At 56.1% G+C, this 22,571-nt stretch overlaps 1 protein-coding gene across 1 annotated transcript in view; it reads right to left on the reverse strand.

Moving 5' to 3' along the window:
- The window catches only part of CLIP2 (CAP-Gly domain containing linker protein 2), a 77,274-nt gene extending 59,795 nt beyond the window's left edge, over positions 1-17,479 (reverse strand). The window contains exon 1 of the mRNA XM_007468767.1: positions 17,207-17,479. The gene's annotated coding sequence lies outside the window, so the exon portion shown is untranslated. The remainder of the gene's footprint in view (positions 1-17,206) is intronic.
- Between the last annotated feature and the right edge of the window lie 5,092 nt (positions 17,480-22,571).

Genomic DNA, 22,571 nt, shown 5'->3' on the forward strand with positions numbered 1-22,571 from the left:
GAATATGTGCCCCCAGAAAGGCTCCCAGGCCAGCAGGATGAGCCAACAACACTATTACCGTCCTGGCATAGCCATGGGAAGGATCAGCTCCTCACACAGGGTGGTTAGACATAAGAGCAAAGGAAAATGAGCTCCTGCAAGGCACAAAGTAGTGGCACCTACATGCCCAGGTGAGCTGATGGGAGTATGAGGTATGCCTGCCAGCCATGGCCTGCCCCCCAGAGTCCGCCAAATCCAACATTCTAATCCCCTGACCAACTCCCTGACACCCCAGGAATTCTGGGGGCCAGGAGTCACTCGCTGTCAGGCTTGGGTCAAGCTACAAATCATATATCTAATAAAGGTCACTTATTCACCAACATATGAAGAACGCTTACAACTTACTAACAAGACCTAATAAAAAAAATGAACAAAAGATGTGAATACCCATTTCACCAATGAAGATATGTAAACAGCAATAAGCACATGAAAAGATGACCTAAATCATTAGTCACAAGGGCAACGTGGATTAAAACCACAATGCGATACCACTTCACGCAGATTAGGATGGCTAAAATCAGAAAAACCGACAATATCAAGTGCTGATCAGGATGTCGAGTAATCAGGACAGATTGTTGGTGGAAATGAAAACTGGTGCAACCCCACTGGAAACCAGTTTGACAGTTGCTTAAAAAGTTAAACATAGGGGCTTCCCTGATGGCGCAGTGGTTGAGAATCTGCCTGCTAATGCAGGGGACACGGGTTTGAGCCCTGGTCTGGGAGGATCCCACATGCCACGGAGCAACTAGGCCCGTGAGCCACAACTACTGAGCCTGTGCTCCGCAACAAGAGAGGCCACCATAGTGAGAGGCCCGTGCACCGCGATGAAGAGTGGCCCCCGCTTGCCACAACTAGAGAAAGCCCTCTCACAGAAACGAAGATGCAACACAGCAAAAATAAATTAATTAATTAATAAACTCCTACCCCCAACATCTTTAAAAAAAGTTAAATATATACCTATCATATGACCCAACCAACCACCCAAGCGAAATAAAAGCATATATCCATACAATCATTTGTAAAAAAAAAAAAAAAAAAGTTCATAGTGACCTTTTTCACAATAGCCAAAACATGGAAACAACCCAAATGTCCATCAACTGGTGAATATATGAACACAAAGTTCATCTAGACAACAGTACACAGTTGTCCCTTGGTATCCTTGGGGAATTGGTTCAGGATCCCTGAGGTTACCCAAATCCGAGGATGCCCAAGTCCCTCATATAAAATGGTATAGTGCAGTCAGCCCTCCATCTGCAAATGCAGAACCCAACTGTTGATATTTGCAACAATATGGATGAACCGCCAAAAACATTATACTAAGTGAAAGAAACCAGACCCAAAAGACTACATAGAGTTTGATTCCACTTATTTGAAATTTCAAAACTATAGACACAGAAAGCAGATCAGCGGTTGCCAGGGGTTGAGAGCAGGGACTGACTTCAAACAGGCATGAGAGAACTTTCTGGGTGGTAGAAATGTTCTAACACTGGATTGTGGTGATGGCTACACACCTGTATGTTTATACTAAAAGTCATCAAATTGTACACTTCAAATGGATAGATTTAATAATGTGTAAACTAGATCTCAACTTAAAAAAAAAATTCTATGAAAAACGAAATCCCTGGGCTTCCCTGGTGGCGCAGTGGTTAAGAATCCCCCTGCCAATGCAGGTCACACAGGTTTGAGCCCTGGTCCGGGATGCCGCGGAGCAACTAAGCCTATGCGCCACAACTACTGAGCCTGCGCTCTAGAGCCCGCATGCCGCAACTACTGAAGCCCGCACTCCACAGCAAGAGAAGCCACCACGATGAGAAGCCCCCGCTCGCCGCAACTAGAGAAAGCCTGCATGCAGCAATGAAGACCCAATGCAGCCCAAAAAAAAAAAAAAAGAAAAGAAATCCCTGAAGGCTCCCCCTAGTAGTGCGATGGGCTTCAAGGCCCTCCTCACCACCTCCAAGGCCCTCCCTCACCCACTCCACTCCAGCCACACTAGCTCACACTGAGCACACTCCAGCCTCAGGGCCTTTGCACATGCTGTTCCCTCTGCCTGGAATGCTTTTCCTTCAAATATCCAGTGTGTTGCTCATCTCCTCCAAGTATCTGCTCCAACGTCCCCTTCGAAGATTACAACCCCTCTCCAGCCCTCCCCTGCTTTGTTTTTCTCTACTGCACAAGGAAAAGACTTGAGTCTGTTTACTGTGGTATCCTCAGCACTGATGGGATGCCTGGTGCCTACAGGTGCTCAGGAAAACACTTGAATGGATGAATGATGCTGGCTTACAGGGATGAGAGGCCCGGGAGGCCCCCCTCACCTCCTCAGGGCCCAGCCCTCAGGACTGAGTGGCTTGTAGTGATCAGCCCAGCTGGCTGTCTGACACCACAGCTTTTCATGCAGCTGGTCTAGACTCCTCACTAGCCCACATGCCCTCTGAGACAGGGACCAGGCGTCATAACTGTGTCTGGCATTGGAGGCTCCCCAACCAGCCTTGCTGCCGATGACCCTGTATTTCCTCACCACTCGCCTGACCATCTCCCACCTCCCAGACTCTGCCTGTGCCTTTTCTCCCACCTGCTTCACTTCACCTATTCCAACCACATAGGGAACCCTTAGCTCGATGCCTCCTCCTCCAGGAAGTCTCCCAGGACCTTTGACCCAGAGACCTCAGGATCACACACTGAGCCAAGGAGAGAGGATACCGTTCTCCTACCTTCATCATGCCTCCTGGGAGCCCACGGGTAACCCCAGGAGGGGCCACGGTCTCCTCTCTGAGAACCCAGCCCCAGCATGGCACCCCGCACAGAGCTTGTGATTCGGAAACCCCGTGTGAGCACACGTGCTACAGCCCAGAGGACAAAGGCCTTCAAGGCCACAAATCCCCAGGGACATTGTTCCCACGGGAGGCTTCTGGAGGCTCTCAGTCAACCTCCTACCCTCCCAGACCCTGACGGCCCAGTAGCGTCCAGCATGAGGAACCTATTGTGTGCCAGGCCTTACGCCCTGATGAGGCGGTGGTCACCTTACAGGAGGAACATCCGATGCTCAAGAAAGTGCGGGGTCGAGCCCAAAGTCACACATGGCTCAGCAGCTGGGCTGGAACCAGACCCAGGTCTAGCCCTCCGCCTCCCTACACTGCCTAGCCCAGGCCTGGAATAACATTTGTGAGACCCCTGGCCTCTGGGGAGAGCACCCACGTGCCTCACGGACAAAGGAGACCAGAGGAGCTGGCGGGAGAGAGAAGAACCAAGGCTGCATTACTTGGCCCACCCCAGTCCCACCCCTGCCCCTGTGCAGGCCTCCGGTGCTGGGGGAACACAGGGAAGGGGAGATGGAGAGAAGAATGGTGAACAGGAAGAGGGGGAGGAGGCCCCTTTATGACTCAGCCCTGCTTGTGGGACAGAGGAAGAGAGGGGTTTCTTGGAAAAAGTTGGGATGTGGGGATAAGTTGGCCTCTGGCCACACTGCAGCCGATGGGGGAGGCCTGGGAGGAAGTAAATTTCAGCCTCATGGAGTCCAAACCCTAGACCCACCACGAGTGGCTGTGGGACCCTGGCTCAGCACGAGCCTCAGTGTCATCACCTGTAAAATGGGGGGGAAAGTACTGCTGCTGTGTGGGGAGCACGGATGAGCGAGTCCGTGAGACAGCCCCACGAATGTCCCTCTGTGCCCGGCGCGCAGGCTGTGTGGAAAGGGCAGCATCACTACGATCTGGTCTCTATTACGTTCTCCAAAGGCCCGGGATGCACACCCTGCCTCCCCCAGGGAGCCGGGGCCCCGACGAGGCGGGTGTGGGAGAGGCGAGCGAGGGCGGGTGGTGTTCAGACCAACAGGCCCCCTTTGTGCCGCCCTCAATTACCATTTACCAAAGACAAACCCGGGCTGCGTTTCAGGGTTTCCATTTCAGCTGCCCTGGGGGTGGCGGGCTGCAGCTTCGGGGGCGGGGGATGAGGCCCAGGAACTTTCCACCAATCAGCGGCCCAGGGTGCGGCGCGACAGAAGGGGGAAAGATGCCAACTAGGGCAGTGGAAAGCCCATGTCCTTGTGCCAGCGTCGCCCAGAGGGCATGGGAGGCGGGCACCAGGAAGCAGGCTCCCAGGACCAGACCTCAGCTCAGAGACCTCGGCCAAGAGCCACACCCTGGGCTCTCTTGCTGCCCAGCAGACGCAGCTCTCCAGCGGTGTGTGGGGGGTGGGCTCCTCCTGCCCACCCCAGGGGTCCCAGCAGTTGGGGTGCCCATGCTCCCCCCACCTCCTGAGCCTGTGACCCATGTGCCGGGCCACATGGCAGCCAGAGATGGACTTAATGTGGCCCCTGCCCACTCACTGCAGGCCCAAAGGCTCCAGACCACAGCAGTGCCACGGGGCGAAGGGGGTGGTGGGAGGCGTGCTGTAACTGGGAGCACGGGGTGGGGGGCTGGGTCCAAGCTGGGCAAACTGCGGGGCACAGACTCCACTCTGCCAGGTCAACCAAACAGCTAAGGATTTAGACTGCCTAAAATGTGCAGGGGGTGGGTATCCAGAGACTGAAAGGGACACCTGGCGGGGGGAGAGGGTCTCCCAGTCATGCCCAGGCATCAGGCTGAGGGGATGATGAGCCACGGAGGGCATCAGGCAAAGGATCCACAGATCGGATGAGCATTTCGGCAAAACCTCTGGGAGCTAATGAGGGTGACGGGGGTGCTGTGACAGACAGGGACTCCACGAGGCCTGAGCTGAGACTGAGGCAGGGGCTGGAGGGGAGAGAGCGGGGACAGATGCTGAGCAGGTGACAAGTACTGGTGGAGGAGGGCAGGTGGGAGGAGGTGGGGGGGAGGCAGGGCTGAGGACGGCAGAAGGCAGGAGAACCTCTCAACACCTGGAGGGACCTGGGAGCAGGAAGGGGCCAGGGTGGGGAGCTCATCTGGGGACAGGCTGGGTGTGAAGTAACTGAGGCCTGGGGCACCCACCTGGTGTGTAGTATACGGGGCTGGATGCAGAGAAGAAAGGGACCAGAGGGCACCGACCTGAGAGCACCCTGATGACAGCCGGGCCAGCTTTCGAGGAGAGGATGTTGTTAGGCTGGAGAGCAGCTGGGCCTCCCCAGTGGTCAGGGAAATGCAAATCCACGCTGCAAGGAGATCCCCTTTCCCACCCAATCAGATGGGCGAAAAGTCAAAAAGACAGGTGATACCAAGTTGCTAGAAAGGCCTCGGGGAAAGGGCAGGGGGGCCAAGGGCTGGGCGAAGGGCGGGCACAGCCTGGGGGAACCGTGCAGGTGCAGTGGAGACTTGGCCGGGACCTTGGACGAGGGTCCTGGAGGCGCCTACGCGGCGCTTGTCCACAGCATCCCACGCAACGGCCAAGAAATGCAGTTTGGGGGATGGGAACGGGGCCGGGGTTGGGCAACTGGGGCTTCGTTTCTATTTGTAAGATTTGCTTCTTCCTCCTCCTCTTCTTTTTCTTGTGGGCCATGCTGAATGGCAACGTGGGATCCTAGCTCCCCAACCAGGGAAGGGATCAAACCTGCCCCCCCTCCACTGGAAGCGTGGAGTCTTGACCGCTGGACCGCCAGGGAAGTCCCGAGATTTGCTCAAGCCCTGCAGGCTGTACGTGGGAGTTCACTGTGCCCTGTCTATTCTTTTTGAGTGCCTCAAATATTTCAGAACATTTTTTAAGTTAAAAAAATTTAAAGACAGACACCAGGGGACGGGGAGAGGAAACAGTTCCTCCCCTCCCCATGCACACCCACCAAGAGGAATGGGGGACAGGCCCCAAACAGAGTGACCCCCACGGGTGCTGACCGCCAGGCTCCCAAAGGCAGGCCCCTATGTGGGCGTGGCGTGGGCCCCCCCAGCTGCCCCACGGGGCGTCCCAACACTCCCGCCTGCACTAGAAACCCAGTGCTACCCCAACCCCCATATCCAGCAGGGGCCCCAAGGGCGAGTGTGACCAACGTCCCCATGAGACTCAGCCCAGGCGGCACCCACTGCTTGTCCCATCCTGCTTGGAAAGGAGGCCCATTTTGTTCGCATGCGACTGAGGTTCAGGGAATTTCACCCAGTGATGAAGCGAGAATCCCCACGTGCAAGCAGAGAGCAGAGCAGAGCTGGGACAGCGCCCCCCTCCAGCGAGTCCGGCCAGCTCACACCAGCTGCCCCTCAGGCCTGGGAGAGCGGAGGAGACAGCGCCTGTCTGCCCACGCCCCAGCCCCCCCATCCACCCCTGCTCTCCGCCCGTCAGTGAGGCCGCGGGGCAGGCTGTGTGAGCCCAATATTCACACAGGGGCCGGCCAGCAGCGGGAGATGGGACAGGAGATCCCAGGAAGAATGGGGTGGTGGTGGGCCGGGCTTGGGGCCCCAAGTCGCCCTGGGAGTACCCAGGGGCCTGGCGGCCATCCAGAACCAGCGTGGGGAAGGGACCCAGCCAAGCCTCACAGCAGGGCCGGGGCAGGAACCCAGGCCACACCAGATGATATGGCTTCAAGGACGGGGAGGGAGGATGACGCTAGGAAGACGGCAGGGCATGCGTGCCAGCAGCTCGGACATGGGGTGCAGGGGCACCCACGGGGCTGAGCGGGGAAGGACAGACCGACCTAAGAGCCGGTCAACTCCCCGCTTCCCTGGCACCTGCCGGGGGGAGACAAGCAGGGGCTGAGGCCGGAAGGCTGGCATCCAGTCCCACACACTCACCATCCTACCATCCTCACGGCCTCTGAGCTCAGAGCTGTGGTTCTTACTTTGTAAAGTCAGTTGGTACCTTCCATGTCCTGCCCACCCCCAGGGTGACTGCAGAGCCCTGGGAAGGGCCACCCTGTCAGTTCTACCTGAGCTGGACACACTGGGGTGTGGCCATCCTCCCCTCGAGCTTGGAGTTCAGATCCTGTCTCCTGGCAAAGGGAATCAGGGCTGGGAATTGGTTAGGACTCCGCACTCTCACTGCCGAGGACCAAGGTTCAATCCCTGGTCGGGGAACTAAAATCCCATAAGCCATGTGGGGCAGCCAAAAAAAGAAAAAAAGGATCAGGGCTGTGTCAGGTCTAGGGAGGGGAAGGAACGTCAATATCCTTCCCTGTCTTACACACACGCGTGCACGCACACAGTTGGCATGCTCAGAACCAGGGCACAGCCATGGCCCCAGAACCCACTCCTGGCTGTGTGGCCACCCACGGTCCCAGCAACTGGACATCTGTAGCCCTCCTGCTACTGGCCCAGGACACTGGGCAGGCATCACCCTGGCTCTGCTGGATGGGGTCCCCCATCAGGCCCAAAAAGACGGGCTGGGGAACAACACACCTCAAGTTGCCCCCTGACCCACCTTTATTCCCATTTCACAGAATGGGAAAACTGAGGCCCAGGGCACAGGAGTGAAGCAAACAGGACAGTGAGAGTCAGCTGCCCAAATGAAGAAAACCTGTGCTGGCCAAGAAGGTCCCTGAGACCAGACAGAGTCAGAGGCCCAAGGAGGGGAGGGGCCTGCTGAGGTCACCCAGCGATCAGGGGAGCAGGAAGGAACGGGCTCTGGTATCCTGCCTTCCAGGCCAGGATGCTGACCCAGTCATCTTTCACTACTGCCTCCTTCACTTCTGGTTTCCATGGCAGCCCCATCCAACACATCCAGGCCAGGGCAGCTGCAGGAAAGTCACCCCCATCTCCTGGGCTCTCCTCCCCAACCCAGCCTGTCGAGGTGGAACTTGCACACGCAACTAAAAACTACCCCTGAGCAAAGGAGAGTCTTTACAGTAAGTGGTGTTGGATCAAATGGACAGCCACGTGGGAAAAAAATCACGCTCCCTCCTGCGGCTGGCAGAGTAATGGCCCCATCCCCAGTACTTGTGAACATGTCAGTTTACGTGGCAAAAGGGAATTAAGGTTGCAGAGAGAACAGTTGCTAATCAGCTGACCAGATAGAAGATTATTCTGAATTATCCAGGCAGACTCAATGTAATCACAAGGGTCCTTATATGTGGAAGAGGGGAGGCAGGAGAGAGAGAAGCGAAGAGATGGCAGCCTGCAAAGGACCCGGTCCAACATTGCTGGCTTTGAGGATGGAGGCAGGGGCCAACAGCCAAAGCATGCGGGAGGCCTCTGGAAGCTGGAAAAGGCTTCTAGAACGAGATTTTTGCTTACAGCCTCTAGAAGGAACGCAGTCCTGCTGACATCCTGCTTTTAGCCTGGTGAGATCCATTTCAGACTTCTGACCTCCGGAAGTGTAAGATAATACAGTTATGTTGTCTTAAACCACTAAGTCTGTGGTCATTTGTTAGAGTGGCCACAGGAAACTAATACGCTTACCTCACATCGTACACAACAATCAACTCCAGATGGACAGAAGATCTAAGTGTGAAAGGTAAAACAATACAGTTTTTAGAAGTAGACATGAAAGAAGATCTGCCTTAACACTGGAGCAGGCAAAGATTTCAACCCAGGAAGTGTTGAAAATAAGGGAAAAGATGGACAAACTGGACAATATTTAGAGCTTCCGTGCATCAAATGATACCAGTGGGGGTGGGTGGGGAGGGAGAGAAAGAATTTGTAATTCCTGTATTGTACAAAGGATTCCTATTCAGAATATGAAAATAACTCCAAAAATCGAGTTAGAAAAACCAGCAAAAGACTTGAACAGGCATTTCACACACACACACAAAAAAGCGGGGGGCGGGGGAGGGGAGCGAGTAATCAAAAGACCAATAAACAGGTGAAAAGATGTTCACCTTCATTAGCCATCATGCCAACACTACATCCTCCAGAATGTATAAAATGAAACACAGACCACACCAAGCGTTGGTGAGGATGTGGAATACCCAGGACGCTCATGCACTGCTAGTAGGAGTAGAAATTGGTGTAAGCAATGTGCAAAACAGTCTGGCATTACAACACTAAAGCTGAGCATGACCCAGCAATCCCACTCGTAGCTATGCCACCACAGAAAAGTACACATACATGCACCAAAAGATATGGACTATTCCTAATACTCCCGAACTGAAAATAACCCAAATTATCCCTCCATCAGAATGAGTAAATAACTGGTGGTTTATTCACACAATGGAATAAAGCACAGCAATGAGAATGTACAAACTATCAGTACAACCACGTGCAACAATATGTATGAACCTTGTGAATCTTGAGTGAAAGAAGGCAGATGTAAAAGTGCTTAGAGTGTGACTGTATGCTTCCATTTAAAAAGAAGTTCAGGGGCTTCCCTGGTGGCGCAGTGCTTGAGAGTCCGCCTGCCGATGCAGGAGACGCGGGTTCGTGCCCCGTTCCGGGAAGATCCCACATGCCGCGGAGCGGCTGGGCCTGTGAGCCATGGCCACTGAGCCTGCGCGTCCGGAGCCTGTGCTCCGCAAATGGGAGAGGCCACAACAGTGAGAGGCCCGCATAACGCAAGGAAAAAATAAATAAATAAAAAAAATAAAAAATAAAAAGAAGTTCAGGGCTTCCCTGGTGGCGCAGTGGTTGAGAGTCCGCCTGCCGATGCAGGGGACACAGGTTTGTGCTCCGGTCCGGGAAGATGCCACATGCTGCGGAGCAGCTGGGCCCGTGAGCCATGGCCGCTGAGCCTGCGCGTCCGGAGCCTGTGCTCCGCAACGGGAGAGGCCGCAGAAGTGAGAGGCCTGCATACCGCAAAAAAAAAAAAAAAAAAAAAAAAAAGAAGCTCAAAGGCAGGCAAAATGTATCAATGGTGCTAGAAATCAGGGAAGGGGGTCACGCTTGGGTGGCCTGGAGAAGGGATGAACCAGGCAGGGGGCCATGGTTACCAGCAGGGCCAGCCTGGGCTGCTGGGGAAAGAAGGGGGGAGGAGGGGCAGAACTTGGTGGTCCCAGGGGTGAGGTCAGTCGCTAACAAGCTCTCAAAGTCAGTGTTTTCTTTTATTGCTTCCAGAAAGGCACTCCCCACCTCAATGCTCCCCAGCCACCAAATTCTGGCGGAGTGCCACCGCCACCCCATGCACACTCTGTCACATCTCCAGGCCTTTGCACACGCTGTTCCCTCTGCTAGAATACCCTTCCTCTCATTCGCTGGCATAATCCCTAGACTCTCACTGAGAGCAGCTTTAAAGCGCAGGTTCTTTGCATATCTTGTTGGTTTCAGGACTCGCGGTACCTAGGACAGCGCCCAGCACATAGAGAAGCTCAAAAGATGTCTAAGGAATACATGAATGAATTAAATACACTCCTCTGCCTCCATCATCCTCCCCATGTTGACTTGGAGGCCCACAATAGCTTGTCACACCCCATGGCCACACTCACCGGTGGGCTTGGAGCTATCTTTGGAAAGGACAGAGAGGATTAACTCACATTCTTCTGAATCCCAGCACTGAGCACACCCGGCACAGAGCCAGTGCTCACCAGTGGATCCAACAAGCAAAGGATCAGATAGTGAGCTCCCTGTCTCTGGAGGGAATCAAGTAGAGACTGAGGCCTGCTCTCAGAGTGGGTTCCTGCTGCCCTGAGAGGCTCTCATGAGCTTGCACAGCAATTATTACTGTCAGTAACATTAACCAGAACCTGCTGAGCCCTGCCCCACGCCCCCAGGGCTGGTCCACTGCAGCAGTGCTCTTCACTGCGCCTGACTCTGAACCTGTGCGGTGTGCTGGGCGTGGCAGTTCAGAGGGGATGAGGCTCTATCCCCTGCCAAGCTGTTTCAGCCCAAGGAATTCCCAGACCAGTAACATTTGTTCTGCTGCAGGCATGTCGGAGCCCTTTACAGATATTAACCTGTTCAGTCTTCACAGCAGCCCTGTGAAGAAGATACTGTTGGGAGCTCTACCAACAGGGAAACTGAGGCCCAGAGCCGGCAAGTCGCTTGCCCGGGATGACACAACTGAGCAGTGGCAGGTGGCACTCAAACTCAGGCCCTCTGGCCACGGAGTTCACATTTTTTGAAAAATTAATTTACTAATTTATTTTTATTTTTGGCTGCGTTGGGTCTTCATTGCTGGGCACGGGCTTTCTCTAGTTGCGGTAAGTGGGGGCTACTCTCAGTTGCGGTGGCTTCCCTTGTTGTGGAGCACGGGCTCTAGGCACGCGGGCTTCAGTAGCTGTGGTGTGCGGGCTCTAGAGCGCAGGCTCAGTAGTTGTGGCGCACGGGCTTAGTTGCTCCACGGCATGTGGGATCTTCCCTGACCAGGGCTCGAACCTGTGTCCCCTGCACTGGCAGGCGGATTCTTAACCATTGCGCCACCAGGGAAGTCCTGGAGTTCACGTCCTTAACCACTGCTCTTTACTTCCCCAGAACTGGGACCAACGCTCCTCCAGGCACAGGGTTGCAGGAACAAGGGCACAGATTCAAGCAGGAGGTCATGAGGGTGCCCCACGGCCCTGGGTGCCAAGGCCATGGTCCACAGCACCTCTGCCAGCTGGCCTGGCCGCCACTCGCCTCTGGCCTGTTTCCTGGGACCCCTCCCACCCAGCACCCTGATTCCAGCTTCCCTGAACTTCTCACTGCTCCTGAAGACACCCCAGCCCATCGCCTGCTCTGCTGCAATGCGTTCACCCCTCTTCTGCCCCTTAGCCAAGTCCTGGAGCCAAGTGGGTGTGTCCAGAGCTCTCTGCACACCCCTGTACCACAGCCCCTGAGGCCTCCTAGCAGGATGGGGATTCTCCAGCAGGGACCAGTCTGGCTCCTGGCTCACGAGGTCTCACCCAACCCTGGAGCCCACTAGGCTCTCGTGGAGGGGGCTGGCTGTGAGCATCAGCCCCAGCTCCCACAGCTGCTGGTGAGGACCCTCCAGGAGAATTAGAAAGATCAGAAGGTGGCTGCTTTCCTCCAACCCCCCCACCCCACCCCCGCATTCTAGACGTTGGTTCACGGGGATCCTACCCCAGAACCAGGACCACACTGTCCAGCCCCTCCCTGGAGCTGCTGCCCCTCACTCAGGCTTTCATGTTATATATAGCAGCGGCTTACATGAGACAATGTGACAATGCGAAGACACTCCAAACTCCTTATCCCCCTCTATCCAGCTGCTAGAAAGCTCAGAGTCAAATTACCGCCGATAGAAGGTGCCGAAGCTCCTCCAGCTTCATCTGATGTTTGCTACCCAGGGTTTCTCCTTGCTCTGATTTTCTCACATCTTTTTCATCTCGTTATACCGCGTTTACCTTTGTAAATCACCTCAAGTCCTTTCTGGAATCGGACAAAGAAGACACGAGACCCTTTCAGATGCCTTCCCTCCTCTGCTCCGAGTTCCCAGAGCCCCGCTGAACAGGAAAGAAGCTGAATGTGAGCTGACGGAGCGAACTTACAAGCAGATGAAGTTAAGCAGGGAACAGTCTACGGCAGAAAAGGGAACGGCAGGAGCGGGATCAGGGTATGAGGTAGCAAAAAAAAATAAATCGGAGACCACCAAATGTCATTCCCTCCTTCATCGCAGGGTCCGACAACCAGATGCCCGACTTCACAGTGGACTTGGAAGAATGGTGGGCTCCACGCTGAACCCCCGCCGCCGGACACTCGACACCCTGCTGCCCAAACTTCTCCTTCACTTTTCTCTCCCTGTGCTCATATGGAAGGCACTCCCTACCTACCCAAGTCCACCCGCCCTTCGGGACACAGCCCAGTCCTTTTCCCCCAGACAGTCTCCTCAGCCTTCCCACACACCCCGTGCCCTGACCGAGCAACCCTCGCTGGGACTTGAACCACTCCCGGGACAGTGACCCCACTGGGCAGGGAGGCTCTTCTGCTCTGGCCTTAAAATGTTCCTCAAAGATGCTGATGTCGCTTACACTTTCAGGAAGGGGGCTGATGTCTTCCTAATTCAGCAAAAGCTTCTCAAAGGCAGGGTCCAAAACTAAGGTGTACTGTGCTCCCCCCGACAGCGAGGGCTGGCTACCCCCCAGCCATCACCCTCGATGCTGCAGGTTGGAGGGCAGGACTGGGGCACCCCGGGGAGGAGATGGGTGCAAGCAGGAGCAGATCAGCCCTGGACACCACAAGGTCACCCCCTTAGGGAGGAGAGATTAGAAAACCAGGCCCTCGTTGTAAGCCTCAAATTCCCCCCTCTCAGGGTGACAAAGGCACAGATGGAAGTGAATGAGGAGTGGGCGTCTGTCTCTCTGGGCTGCAGCTGGAGTCAAAGGTAGGTTCCAGGGATGGAGCCAGAGGCTGCTCCGGGAAGACGGAAGCCGGTAAGTGCACAAGGCCCCAAATTTATGCCGTGTTAATAAAAACCACGTAACATGCTCTACTTTCTATTCAGAGGGGTAATGTTTCATTATCATTTTGAAGCGTTTCCTCTGAAAACTTGAGTTCTGTGTTACTGTTTCTGTGCGCCTGGCAGCACAGCCCAGAGGAAGGAGTGGTGGGACAGGGGGGCCTCCTGCCAGCAATCGCCACCCCCCCACACCAGTTCCCAGGCGCTGAAGGGAGAGCACATCCTCTGCCCCTGAGCCTGGGGCGGGGCGGGGGGGCGGGAGGCCTGCGGTGGGCTGCCAGGGACAGCGAGGCCACCACTCACCCGTTCTCCCCCAGCACACACCCACGTCATAACTGCAGCTGACACTGTACCAGCTGTGCCCAGCACTGTCTTCCACTCCCAGCCCCAGAGACCACATGGCCTGCCCCGACCAGCGGAGGGGATGGGGTGGACGCCCTCACCCAGGCTGGGCCCATCCGGCTCTCAGGCACCCAGAGACTGAGGGGAGTGCCCTCGGTGGTCCTGGGGCCTCAAGCCAAGCTACCATTCAGGGCGGCCATGCCGGCAATCCAGAGAGAGCAGCCTACAGGGAGAGGAGAAGGGACAGAGGCACTGGGAGAGGATGAGAAAATGAAACCAGTCTAGAGAGAGCAAAGTCGGAGGAGGGGCTGCCTGCCAGCTTCCTGGGTCCTGGGGGAGCCAGGCCGAGCCAGGCTGCCTGCAACTGTTTCCTGCAAAGTTCCTTTCCTCTCAACTCCCCTTTCACTTAACCTAATTGGAGGTGGTTCCTGTTCCCCACGACAAAATAATCCTAAGACATGTGTCAGGGCCCTCCCCACTCTTCCAGCTCAGGGCCAGGCCTGCCCATCAAGCCAGGGTCACTGGTCAGTTTATAAAAGGTGAGGCCTGTCTGGGTAGAGCCTTGCTGGGAAGGCAGGGCACAGCCAGCTGGGGGTGGGCCCTGAGAGCCAGAGAGTGTCTGGACTTTGTACTTGAGCCAATGAGGTGGAGGTGTTTGAGGAAGGCACCGCCAAAACCTCCCTTTCGGAAAATGGACGAGGTAGGTGGGTGGGTGGGGTGGGGGAAGGAAGCAGGTCTCCCAAGCACACAGTAGGTGTTTAACAAATGTGTGGAGAGCAAACAGGGAAACCTCTCCACATCTTGATTTCCTCATCCGTAAAATGGAGGCAATGGTATCAAGATATCCACAAACCAATACAGGCACTCAGAGCTTCAAACAGTTCCTGGCAGAGTAAGCATTCAATATGCATTGGGTTTGGTTGGTTTTTTTAACCTATACGAAGGCTGACATTCTCCCCAAGGACCACTGGGCAGGTGCTTTGGTCTGAATGTGTCCCCCCTCAACCCCACTTCATAGGTTGAAATCCTACCCCCGCAGGGAGACAGTATTAGGAGGTGGGGCCTTTGGGGGGTGATTAGGTCATGAGGGTGCATCCCTCATGAATGGGATTAGTGCCCTTGTAAAAGAGAGCCCCAGAGAGCTCCCAAGCCCCTTCCACCACGTGAGGATACAAAAATAAATGCGACTCGGAAGAGGGTCCTCACTCAACCATGCTGGCACGCTGCTCTCAGACTTCCAGCCTCCAGAGCTGTGAGAAATAAATGTGTTGTTGATAAGCCACCCAGTCCTAGTATTTTGTTAGGACAGCTCAGGCTAAGATAGCAGGGAACCAGGAAGGGTGAAGAACACAGCTTCTCTCCTCTGGGTGTTGAAGCAGAGGTAGGGTAGGTGGCATCAAGAGGGCAGGATCAATCTTTAGGGTGGCAAGGCCAGGGAGAAAAGGTCAAGAGAAAACTGTCCCCCACATCGTGGACCAGAGCAGAAGGAGCAAGGATGGCCAGGGCTGTGGGGGTGGCGGCCTTCCCATCACCAAGGGAGGCTGGACCAGAGCAGAGAGAACAGCCCAGGGAGGAGGCTGCATTGAAGCAGAGAACAGCAGGGCCTTGGGAAGGGCTAAAGGCAGGACTACCTGACAGTGGACAAACAGCTGGGGAGGGGATGGGCCACTCGTGGGTGTGGATGGAGGCTGGAGGGCCACCTAGTACAGCGGCGACAACAAACACTGGGCATTCTCTCCATCACAGTACACACTTTGCACACATCCATCCATTCAATTCTCTCAACAACCCTAAAAGGTAGATACCTTAAGTATCCTCATTTTATAGAAGAGGAAATTGAGGCAGAGAGAGGTATAGTGACTTGTCTGAGGTCACACAGCTAGTAAGTGGCAGGGCTGGGCTTTGAACCCAGGCTGTCAGGCTCCAGCATCCAAACTCTTAATCGCCAGAGTGGACAGCAGATACTGAAAAGGGATTAGTGCCTCTGTGGGTGGCACTCCTTGGGATTTCAGGCTCTGGACACAAATTCCAGGCACCTCCTTCCCAGCCTGCTGGCTGCACCTGGGGGCTTACGGGTACACAGTCCTGTGTGCTGAGGCTCCCCCCAGGTCTCCTCTGCCAGACTCTTCTGCATTTGAAACTCCTCTCCGTCCCATCCCCCGCCACCTGTCCCAGAGCCTGTATCCCAACACCCCTCCCAGGCCAGGCACTGCAGATGCCAATGCATCGGGGGCTTATGGAGAAGGGCGTCTAAGGAGCCCCACCTGGGAAAGTAGGAGGGACAGAACAACCCCTTCCCTCAACAGAACCTCCCTTGCCTTAAACCTCATGCCCCAGTCACCCAAATCCTTTGCTGCTCCTCTCAGCCACCAGCCACCAGGCCTCCTGCCTCCTCTTCTGACTCGTATCCCTGCCAAAGCTCTTTGCCCTCCCTCAAGCCCCCTTTGGCATCCTGACAGCAAACTTCCACAGTGAGCTCTATCAAGCTCCCTGCTCCACCCCACCCTCCAGGTGTCCCTCCTCTGTGCTCCCAGCTCCCCCATCACTGCACTCATCGAAGGCTGCTGGGCTGTGCTCCGTGGGAGCAGCGAGGCCCCAGTCCCGTGAACCTGTCAGCCCCTGGCAGTGCGGGGCCAGGTGACAGCAGCTGGATGAATGAAGGGCTCATTGTTTACATTACAACTGGTTGGGAGTCTTGCCCCACGTGGTACTCCCTGCACCCTCCCCCTCCTCTGCCCACAACCCTAAGCCAGCACCACCCCCACTAGCCTCCCTGGGCATCTTACAGCAGGGAGGGCAGCCCCCCCCCCAATATCGGACTCCCACTTCTCACCCAGAAGGGAGAGGCGGCATCTCAGAGGTTGGGGGATTCGCAGCTGGGTGTGTGACTCCCCACAAGGTGCCCCCTCCGATCCAGGGTGGGGCTGGGACTTGCATGGCAGTGCCCAGTGGGCACCCGCCCCGCCCAGGCCCTGCCTGAAGGACCCAAACGGGCGGGCCCTGGAGACCCAGCGAACCATCCTCCGCGCGGCCACGGCCCCTCCCTGTGGGGAGGGCAGAAAATGTGCTGCCTCACCAGCCATGAGCGCCAGCTTGGAGGGGGGGCACCCCTGAGGAAAGCCGCCCCACCCCAGTATCCCCCTAACCCCCTCCGCCACGCACTTCAACCAAGTTGTGCAAAGGGCATTGGCCAGGCGACCCCGGCCAGCGGAGCGGGGGCTCCGTGTCCTCCCAGATCCTGGGGCTGCGTAGCCGCGCCCACCAGGCTCACCCCACCCCCCTCCGCCGGGCCTGTGAGCCCAGAGCCCCGCGGCGCGTCCAGCCGCCCGGCGCTGCCCTTGGGAGGAGGAACGGGCGGCTCCCCAGTATATGTGCCGAAGCCCTGTTGGGGGCACCGAGGGTGCCGGTGATGCCTTCACCGAGAGGACCCGCAGCCCGGGAAGGGTCCGCCAACACCAGCAGCGCCCCCTCCTCGCCTGCAGGCGACGGGGAAGTTGGGGGTGCACCCAGGACCAGCTCCCGCTCACACCCACCCGCCAGCCCCCGACCCTTAGACCTCTCCCACGCCCCGAAAATGCCTGCGGGCCGCCCGCCCCGCTTCGGACCAGGCCGGGGCTACCGCGGCCTCCCGCGTCCCTCGGTCCTTTGTTGCCCATCGAGCCCCCTCCCTCGGGGTCCCTCCGGCTGCTCCTACCTTCGCCCTTCCAGCATCAGGTTGAGCGGCGGGTGGCCGGGCACCCGGCCCCCTCCTCTCCCGGCCCGGGCGCCGCGGGGACAGAGGATGCTGCGGCCCCTCCCCGCGCGCCACTGCCCACCGGCTGCAGCCCCTCCTGGCGCCCGGGGCTCCGCGTTCGCGCTCCGGGCCCGGGCCTCGCGCCGCGTGTGCGGCCGGCCGGGCGGCGGCGGAAAGGCGGGAGGCGCTGACCCTGGCAGCCCCGGCCGCCGCCTGCGCTCCCGGTGGCCGAGCGGAGCGGAGCGGAGCCGAGGGGGAGCGGAGCGAGCGGCCGGGCTCCAGGAGGGAACAAAAGGGGCCGGCGCTAGGGCGGGCGCGGGAGGGCGGGGCCTGGCGCGGCGGGGGTCCGGCGCGCGCTCGCGCGGCCTCGCGTTTCTCAGGCTGCGGCGCCGCGCCGCAAGGGGGCGGGCGGGCGGAAAACGGAGTAGACTCTTGTCCACCGCTTCCAGCGGCAGTCAATCGTGGGGCGTCCGAGGCGCGCCAGCCCCCACCTCAGCTCTGGGCACCTATTGGTGCTTCAGTCGTGTTTGGCGGAAGAGCATCCTTCAGCCTTGCTCTGCTCACAATGATGTCCCAGAGCACTGCGAGAGATGGAAACTCGGGAAGCTGCGGAGAAGGTTGGGGAGGTTCCTGGAGTTTCCCCGGAAGGCTTCACGGGGGAGGTGACGTTTGAACTGGACAGGAAGGGATGAGGAGGAGACAGGGTAGCTGACGTGCGAACTCCAGGTCTTACTGAGCTGTCTTGAGGCCAAAACGGGTGGGGACAAATGGCACGGATGTCTTGGTGATTTTCTCCCAACACTAGTTTGGAAAAAGTGGTACCCAGGATACAGATTGAACCCTGCACCATCCTCCCCCGGCAGGAGCTGACTCCTACAATATCAGAGGATTGGGATAGCTACCCGCCTACCCCACATCCCCTACCCTCCACCCCCTCCCAGGTAGGTCAAGGGCAGAGGCTAAGTGGCAGTCCAGGGGTGAGAAGTAACTGAATCCCAACACCCAAGGTACCTGGCTGTGGTTGGCCTCTGTGGTTTTGTTCCCCCTTTTCCCCTTGATGAGCTAACCTCAGTTCCTTTGCCCTTGCTGCTTCCTCGCCACTATCTCGGTTTGACAAATCCTATTTCCCCTTCAAAGCCCATCTCAAATTCACCTCCATCTCCCTCGCATATGGGAATGTGGGTGTGTCGGGGGAGGTGTGGTCTGTACAGTGAGACTGGGGAGGGCAGGCACCAGGCCCAGTCTTATTTATATGCCCTGTGAATAAGTGCACTGCCTGGCCAAGGGTCGACATTCAATGACACTTGTTGAATGGATGAATTTTGCTAAGTTGCTACCAACCATGCCTCCACTGGTATCCATAATCTCTGAGAAATGAATGAACCTCTTTTTTTTTTAATTTTTGGCCGCGCTGCGTGGCATGCAGGATCTTAGATCCCCGACCAGGGATGGAACCCGTGCCCCCTGCAGTGGAAGCGCCGAGTCTTACCCGCTGGACCACCAGGGAGGTCCTCTTCACCTCTTGAGCTGAGTTTCCCCGCTGATAAACTGGAAATAGAGCTTCACTTCAGTTCAGCAAATGGGTCCTGGTATTGATGATGGAGGGTGGGCCCTGGACCAGCCCTGAGGAGGTCTCCGCTGGTCAGGGGAGCCAGACCTGGAGACCAAGGTAGGAGGAGGGTGCAGAGTGAGCCCAGTGGAGAGCAGGCTTCTGGAGGAGGTGGCAACAGGGTGGGAAGGGAGTGCAGAGGGCTGAGCTCAGGAAACATGGAGTGAATTGTTCCATGTGGCTGGGATGGACGGTCTTGACACTGAGACATAAGACCTTAGGCAGGGTGCAGTGGTAAGAATCCAGCTCCATCACCTACCAGCTCATGGGCAATCCTCTCTGAGCCTCAGTTTCCCCCATCTATAAAATGGAGCTAGTGACACACCTCCTAGGGCTGTTATCAAGGTTGAATACGTTAATCTAGGTGAGGTGCTAAGAACAAATAGTGGCTGCATTCACGAAATGTGAACTTTGTTTCAAATGGCTAGGTTAGAAAAGAGCTTGAGTGCCTGTTAGGAGTTTGGATTTTCTCCTGTGGGCAATGAGTTCTAACAGGGACTTCTCTCATGGAGAGGAGGAAACACAGAGTAAAGGGGCAGGGATTTTGCAGGTTACCCTCCTCTGAAGATTCTGCCTGGGAATTAGTCTGGAGTAGGAAGGGAGCCCAGGATGGCTACAAAGGCCAGGGGGGTCCTGATGACAGAAAGCAGATAGGACTCAATCAGAAACTACTCAGAAAGTTCTGGGGCTTCCCTGGTGGTCCAGCGGTTAAGATTCCGCACTTCCACTACAGGGGCGTGGGTTCGATCCCTGGTCAGGGAAGTTCCACATGCCTTGCGGTGTGGCCCAAAAAAAAAAAAATGATTACAAAAAAAAAAGGAAAGTTCTGCTGGCAGCCCGTGGGAGCAGGCTGAAGCCCTAAGAGACCAGCTGGGAGGCTGGGAGGCTCCAGGCTAGAGCTGGGGGTCTGGAATTCTGTTGGGGAGGAGAGACAGCACAGAAAACAAAGGGAGAGGCCCAGGCCAAGGGTTCTTCTAAGTTTTTAGGGCCACACATGCCTTGGAAACTCTGAAATCCTTGGGGACTCTCCCCAGACACATGAAATACGCTTACACACATACACGCATGCACACATGTATGTGCACACGTGTACGCGCGCGCGCACACACACACACACACACACACACACACGGAGTTTTGCAGACAGCTTCAGGCAGTTCACAGATCCCTGAAGCCCACCTGGTCTGTACACCCAGGTTCTAGGTTAGGAGAGAGAGCTCAGAACAGACAGGGGGTAAGTGGGGTGTAGCAGAAAGTGTGATTTGCCCCGAACTGGGGCAGGGCCGGGAAGGGGGGTGGACCCAGATCAAATGGCACCTGGGCCCTGTGGGCACCTCTCCCTTCTTCAATACCTGAGGCTTCTGGAACCAGGAAACTGGATAAAGTTCCCAGGACACTAGCCCATCAGGGATGGACTAAGAAGCTTCCTTGTTGGAAACAAAACCACCATTTAGTACTGGCCCCTCCTTGTACAGGTGGGGAAACTGAGGTCTAAAGAGAGACAGGGATTTACCCAGACGCTGCTGTGACGCACCTGAGCTCACCTGTGCCACCTGGCAGGTTCAGTCACCCCTCTCCTACCCTCCTCCCACCCCAGCCCCCACTGGCCCCCCTCCCTCACTGACAGCCCTCCCCTGCCCCAGTTATTCAGAGCAGCAGGGAACACCACAGAGTCCTAGCTTCCCCTCACCTGAACGGTGGGCGGAGCTGCAAAGGGGCAACTCACCTGAGAGGTTCTGCCCTTGCTACTGCCAGGCTTGTTCTACGGGAGAGAAGATCTGCTTCTACTTTGTTCAAGCTTGGATTGGGGTTTTCTGTGGAGGGTGGAACTGGGCACGATGCCCTGGGCATCAGGCCTGGGGATGGGGGGGAGCAGGGAGGACTGGGGAAGGGGGCTGTCCCCATAGACCTCTCACCCAGCTCTTTTGTCTCCACAGAAAGTGCTGATTTGGCCATCTTCTTGCTGACACTGGCCATGACTGGCAGCCCCAAGGGAGGGGGAGTTTCACGGGAAGAGCACGTTGGGAATAGCTGGGGGGCCAGGGCAGCGCTCTCGCGGGGGCCTGCGGTGGGACGAGAGGCCTGGCTGCCCTGCAGGTGCTGCCTCCCTGGGATACTTTTTATTGTATAATTTTTTAGGACCAATAGCACATTCACATGATAGAATATTTTATAGTTTCTGAATTGCTGTTTACAAGGAATTCGTAATAAATAACATGGGAAACACTCCTGGATTTATGTCAAATGAAAAAAAATGTACATATGGTACGATCTCAGCCTTGTAAACCGTCAAGGGGGAAAAATGTAACCGTGGTAGCCTTTGGTTAGGGGAGCCAGCGGGATTTTTCTCTTCCCTTTTCTGTGTTTTCCTACAAGCATGTGTTACTTTTAGAACTAACAAAAGAAATGTAAACCCAAACCCGTGTCTGTTCAAATGGTTGTTTGGATGTTGTGTCTCTCTTAAAAACACACAAAACATTGTTTGGATGTCGTTGTGGCCTTGAGCTGGGAGTGACATCACCATGGAGACAGGAGCTGAGGCCACAGCACTCTGAAGGCCACACCCTTACTTTCAAACGCAAGGAAGATGCCTGAGCCCAGTTCTTCCTTCCTCAAGAGGAAGCCGTGCCCCCTCCCTCCGCTTGGTACAGGCTTCATACAGCCCACACCCAGACTCTCTGAGTGACCCAAAGCTGGCATTTCTGACTGCCTATTACAGAGTAGTTATATGGATTATGGAAATCCACAAAAACCACCCAGCAGAGAACCAGCCAGGGCTGTTTATTCAGCGCTTGGTCTAGCGAGGGAGTCAGATGCAACACTCGCATTTGGCAGACTCACAGGCCAGGAGTGGGAGGGCTTCAGAGAGGACCAGAGGGAAGGTGCGGATATGGGTTTTGTTTTGTTTTTTTAATATATTTATTTATTTGTTTTTGGCTGCGTTGGGTCTTCGTTGCTGCACGCGGGCTTTCTCTAGTTGTGGCGCGCGGGGGCTACTCTTTGTTGCGGTGTGCAGGCTTCTCATTGCGGTGGCTTCTCTTGTTGTGGAGCATGGGCTCTAGACACACGGGCTCAGTAGTTGTGGCAGGCAGACTCAGTAGTTGTGGCTCGCGGGCTCTAGAGCACAGGCTCAGTGGTTGTGGCGCACGGGCTTAGTTGCTCCGCGGCATGTGGGATCCTCCCCAACCAGGGTTCGAACCCGTGTCCCCTGCATTGGCAGGCGGATTCTCAACCACTGCACCACCAGGGAAGTCCTTGGGTGTGTTTTGATTGGAGGCTGTTGGCTGGGGAGGCTGGAGGCTGGGTAACTAGAGAGGGATGAATATCACCTCCGTGATTGGTGAGGGGAGCATATTTGGCTTTCGGGGATTGGCCCTAAACTGGAAGTAGAGGCAAAAAACTCAGGAAGCTGGCAGTTCTTGATCAAGCCTTGGCCATTCGGGGCCCATTGCTCCGGGGGTTACCATTTGCCTTCCTGGACTGGAGGTTTCAGGCTGTGAGTCAGTTGTTTTTTATATATGGTCTGGCCGTTGTCCATTTGTCTATGCAGCCTGTCAGTATTAACTCCTGTGATCCTCACCAAATATTCTACAGCTGGTGGAATTACTATATCATTTTAGAGAAAAGGAAACTGAGTCACAGAGAGGTTAAGAGAAGTGCCCAAGGTCACACAGCTTGTGAGTGCAAGGTTAGCCAGGCCCCCGGGGTTCAGAGCCA

This window comes from Lipotes vexillifer, unplaced genomic scaffold (assembly GCF_000442215.2).
Source record: "Lipotes vexillifer unplaced genomic scaffold, Lipotes_vexillifer_v1.1 scaffold12, whole genome shotgun sequence".
Lineage (NCBI taxonomy): Eukaryota > Metazoa > Chordata > Mammalia > Artiodactyla > Lipotidae > Lipotes > Lipotes vexillifer.